Source organism: Miscanthus floridulus, chromosome 13 (assembly GCF_019320115.1).
Source record: "Miscanthus floridulus cultivar M001 chromosome 13, ASM1932011v1, whole genome shotgun sequence".
In the NCBI taxonomy this organism is placed as follows: Eukaryota; Viridiplantae; Streptophyta; class Magnoliopsida; order Poales; family Poaceae; genus Miscanthus; species Miscanthus floridulus.
In genome coordinates, this window is record NC_089592.1 from 66,692,062 (window position 1) to 66,698,061 (window position 6,000).

Below are 6,000 nucleotides of genomic sequence, written 5' to 3' on the forward strand. Positions count from 1 at the left end.
GGTGTTGATTGTTGGATCGTCATATCGCCTTCGTCCAAGTCATGTCTTGCACCCTATTGAACTACAAAACAATTACTTGCAAATTTATTAGTCCAATTTGGTTGTGTTGGTCATCAAACACTAAAATCTCCCCCTTTTTGTTGATTGTTGAGAACATGACCAAAGCAAGTAAATAATAAAAATGTTGGAATTTAAAAACTAACTACTTGCTAGGATGAAATACAAAGGGCAAGGTCAATGCAAAGGGCAAGGTTATATGATGCTAAAAGATACCACATGTAAACATCTTTGGAAACTTATCTTGCCCTTGCAAATGTCCCCATGTGGCATTATGGATTTAAGCCTCCCCCTAACTCCATAATCCAATATTCGCCCTTTCTTGGACCATTTCCACTTGTAAACTATTATAATCAGGCTTGCTTTTGGTCCTACAAATTCTCTCCCTTTGGAATCAAACACCGACAAGGAAGACATTAGTAGCACAAGAGAGGGTCAAATTTTGTGATCCTTTGAATGTAGAGTGGAATAGATCACAAAACTTGACTCTCACATTACATAGACTAAGCTCTCCCTAAAAATATGCATACATATTGTGGAAGGCAAAGCATATGCATAATTGGCAAATTATTGCTCAAGGGAGTTTAATCTATATAATGCATGGAGAAAGCATATAAATATCAAATTGAAATCAACATGACGGTATCAGTTTAAAAATACCACATGTAGAAATCAATTTGATTGTCATCACTTGCAATAGGTGGTGGATTTATGAAGCATAATGCTTAACTCCAGGAATTCTATTTTCCTTGCAATGAAACTACTACACATATGATAAGCTTGCAATAGTGTTAGTCTCAAAGCATCAAACTTGTAGAGTAACCTCCCCCTAAATTTGTGCATACAAACATGGAATGCTTATAGGAGACATGCACATTGATTTTAGAATCAAAGATACCGCTTGAAAGATGATATCACCCGAATGTGAGAATCATTTTCAACAGTGATAATCGGGGGAAATTATCTACAATCTGGACTTTGGCACATATTAGATAAACAATTGTAAAACAAGCTGTGTCGTGCTCCTAAGCAATTTAAACCATGTAGGTTTGCTCCAAGGGTAAGAGTAATACCGAGTAAGCCTACCATATGATTTACCTAGTGTATGCATGACAAAAGATTAAACATTCAAATGCAAACCTAGGCATGAAAATGATCAAGATGCTAATTGAGATTGCAAGAAATTAAATCTAGTTACATGTCATGGGGAGGGGAATTTGGGTCTATAGTATTCACTAACCCACTTGACAATTTTCTTGACCGTCATGATGCACCCCATGAAATGCACCAAAACTATGCTAAGTCTCCAAATTCCCTGAAGTCCATCGGACTTCTCATTTCCCCTTTGGGATTCAAACCTTCTTGGTGCTCTTCATGTTGGAAATAATCTCCTTTGGCACCGAAATGCGTTTGGCCTCATTGTTCACCTTGATGGCCTCCACCTTGTCATTTTTCTTCTTCTTCTTCAAGAGATAAGGTGTGGAGGCCTTTTTGTCCACCTTTATTGGTGTAGGTGTTGGAGAGCTTGCTTGTTTCCTTTTTGTTTTTCTCTTTATTCTTAGCTTCTCCCCCGTTCTTCACCTTGCACTCATAGGACTTGTGGCCTTCCTTATGGCATACATAGCAAACTACGATTTGTCCATCATCAAGCTTCTTCACTCCCTTGATGGTGTTATCTTGATAAAGTTAGGCTTGCTCCATTTTACCTTTTACTTGAGTCAAGTCCTTGGTAAGGCAAGCCACTTCTTGCTTGAGTTGCTCATTCTCCATTGCGGCCTCTTGTGTGCATGTATCTGCAACAACTTTTTCAACACAAACTTGGTTGCACAAGAGTGAGTCTAAACATAAATCATTACAAGAAGTAGAGGCATGCTTTTTAGGCATGTCAAAAATTGAATTTTTCTTTTTAGGTGCCTTGGTGGGGGTAGTATCGATGACTTTAAAATTAGCAACTTTATTAGTTATCTCATCACAATGTTTGCGCATGGTTTCCATTTTAGCAAGCAAACTTTTATAGGCATCTTGTGAGCTAGCTAGCTTTTCTTTTAATTTTTTATTTTTCTTTACAAGTTGCTTATCATTGATTGTGCATGCATTTGTTGTTGCACTAGCCTCAAGTTGCTCAATTTTAGTAGATAGTTCAATATTGAGATTAGCAAATGTCTCATTTTGTCCAAGCAAGGTTTTATATGCTTCTTATGAACTATCTAGATTTTCTTGCAATATTTTTTAGCTTATTTTGTTGACTAGTGCAATTTTTAGCATATTTAAGATTTTCTTGCACAAGTGCTCATAAGAAGGTTGCTCATCATCACTATCACTATTATTGTCACTATCATTAGGGATATACTTTTTGTTACCTCGTGCCATAAGGCACACTCGTGAAGTGCTTGATGGTGAGTGCTTGTACCATCTCTTGTGATGGTCTTCTTCTTAACTTGAAGAATCATCCCATGTCCTTATTGATGTGAGGGCTTTATCCTTGCATGCCTTCTTCTTTGTCTTGGGTGTGGGCTTGTTTGGACAAACTTCTACAAAGTGCCCCAACTCGCCGCATCCTTTCTTCCTTTGCTCATTTTTTGATTGGTGAAAATGAAATCTTGAATTTGGATGGGCACACCCTTGACATTGAGCCTTTGGATCATCTTCTCCACCTTGTTGATAAGTTTGATTGATTCTTCATCATGGTCGGAGGTGGAGGAGGAAGATTGATCATCATCACTTGATTCATCATCATCATCATCTTCTTCTTCTTCTTCTTCTTCTTCTTCTTCTTCACTTGAGGAGCTTGAGCTTGAGCTTGTCTCAACTTGCTTGCCCTTAATCTTCTTGTGCTCACTACAAGTGAGAGCTTTGCCTTTTCTTGATGAAGAGGCTTCTTCATGACCCATCTTACGTGACATCTCAAAGGCCACTATCTTGCCAATGACTATGGCTGGGGTCATGGTGCTCAAGTCCTCCATGTTGTGAAGGATGGTGATGTTGCTTGCATATTTCTTTTGTGGTAGCACGGAGATGATCTTCCTCACGATGTCTGCACCACTTAGCTTTGTTAATCCTATAGAATTGAGCTCATTGATAATTAAATTCAAACTAGAATACATATCACGAACAAGCTCATCATCATTCATTTCAAAAGAATCATAACTTTGCTGAGCTAGGCAATGTTTTTGCTCACGGACATTACTTGTGCCATCATGGAGCTCTTGTAATTTTAACCAAATTTCATGTGCCATATTTAAAGTGAACACTTGGTTAAACACATCCATGCTAAATGATTCAAACAAGCAATTTTTAGCTCTAGCATTGAAATGAATTTATTTTTCTTCACTCTTTGTGGGTTTATTAGGATTCTTAAAGGGTTTCATCCCATCATGAGTGACTCTCTAAGCACTCAAATCTACTGCCTCAAGGTGACAATCCATTCTAGCTTTATAGTAGGGGAAGTTAGTGCCATCAAAGTGCAGAGGCCTAAAGGTATCCATCTCAACCACTCTAAATAGTGTTGGCTCAACGGTAGTGAAGCCAAAGGTCCAAATTGAGCCAACTGGCTCTAATACCACTTGTAAGGGACCATGACACCTAAGAAGGGGGGTGAATTAGGCAACTTAAAATCTATTCTAAACTATGGACTCTAATTCCACCCTAGCAAAACCTATGTAAGAAAATAATCTATCTAAATGTGCAACTATGGTTTCTCTAATGTGTTGCTATCTCTACCATAAAAGAGTCTTACAACCTAGGTTTCAATCCTATCAACTAGCCTATCAACTAAGCTAGTAAAGTAAAGCACATAACCAGGTAACAATGTAAATGCGGAAGGTAAAGATGAGGTAGAGATACAAAATCCTATCGATGACTCCGGTATTTTTATTGAGGTATCAAGAAGCGCTCAAGCTTTCCTCTAGTCCTCATAGGAGCCCCTCATAAGGAATCCCTCGTAAGGGCCAAGCTCACAGTCGGGTAACTCTATGGATAGCCATAGGCCTTCCCCATGTGTAAGTGGGTCTCTGGTGTGCCTTTCGGCAAGCCTCTCTCGGACCGCTTCCTGCCGTCATCACTATCAAGCTTCCGACCGAACTGCCGTGGGCCTTATTCCCTTCGATACATGGTGGCGACCACACCACAAACATGGTTGGTGTGATCTCTCAAGACTACAAGCCCCTCCAATGTACAACAATGGTGCATGATAGCACCGAGTGATAAGAGGTGTGCAAACCTCACTAAACACTAGGCCTAAACCTAGAGTAAGTGCATAAGCGGTGGTCTAATCAACCTAAGCACTTCACAAAGCACCTACGCTAATCACCTAATGAATTACTAAGCACTATGCAAGTGGAGATGACTAAAATGGTGTATCAACACCCTTGGTATGTTTCCTCAACTCTCCCACTCTCAAATGGCCTGTTGGAGGCATATTTATAGCCCCACAAGTGAGAACTAGCCATTGGACCCAAGACCCAACTTTCTGCTAGTGACCGGACACTGATCATGTCCTGATCGGATGCGTCCGGTCCTGCCGACCGTTGGAGCACGCGCGTTTGATCGGACTCTAGGACGAGTCCAGTCTCACTCGATCGAACACGTCTAGTCGCGCTAGCACCGTTCTAGAGCCTTTCTGGACATGATCGGACACTACTTCTTGGTGCATTCGGTCATCTTGCCATCGCATCAGGTTACACTAAGAACGTTGCCGTGACGATAAACAGTGTCACCTATGCGTCCGATCGTCATGTCTGTCACTATGGTTGCATGGGCAACGATCGGACGCGTCTAGTGCCTTTATGGCAGCGTTCGGTCGTCTCTACCGAGCCCCTTCTTCATTTGTTTCTTCGCGATCTTGCGTCTGGCTTGGTTCCTATCTTTGTGCTTGGACTTTGCTTGGTTTCTTAGGTCTTCTCTTGTGCTTTTAGGGTCTTGCTTATGGTGTTGATCGTCGAATGATCATATCACCTTCGTCCAAGTCACTTCTTGCACTCTATTGAACTATAAAACAATTACTTGCAAATTTATTAGTCCAGTTTGGTTGTGTTGGTCATCAAACACCAAAATCCAAAGTAAATGGTCCTAGGGTCCATTTTCCTTACAAGTTGCGCATGATAGAGAACTGGGTGCTTGTCTTGCTCGGCATCCGTGATCCCATCCGCCGAATAAATTCCTGATGCCCTAATGGTAGCCTTAAAGGGATGTAGAAGCTTAGTTCACACATCTAGGTTTGACCATTATCAGTAGATGTCGTGTTCACAACGATGTCCGGCACCATGAGCAAGATAAGTGCTCCTTGCAGCCACTCTATCGAGGCTATCATCTACGACATGTGCGACAATGATATTATTTGAATGAGTCCATACATATTATGAAACAACACTTGTTATGGAATTTAAACTATAATTATTAATTAATCAGCATCCAAAAATAAGATGTTGGAAAATATTTCATACGATAGCTGGAATAGGGTGGTTTGAAATGGCCACATCAGGATTGAATGGATCATCACCAGGGTGGAACCTGGTTCTTGTGGTGGGGGAGGTCCGTTCATCCCATCTAATAAAATTCAAGAAATATGACTATAAATATATATTTCATTATATAAAATGTGCCAAGTAAAATATCACAAACAAAAAAAATATAGATCGATGCATATGCATAGCTAGAATATGGAAGAGGAGAACATATATATTGCATTATACCTAATAAAATTCTAGAAATATGAATAAAAATATATTGCATTATATAAAATATGCCAAGTAAAATGTCACAAACTAAATAAATATAGATCGATGCATATACATAGCTAGAATATGAAAGAGGAGAATATATATTGCAATATACCTAATAAAATTCAAGAAATATGAATAAAATATATATATTGCATTATATAAAATATGCCAAGTAAAATATCACAAACTAAATAAATATAGATCGATGCATATATACATATAG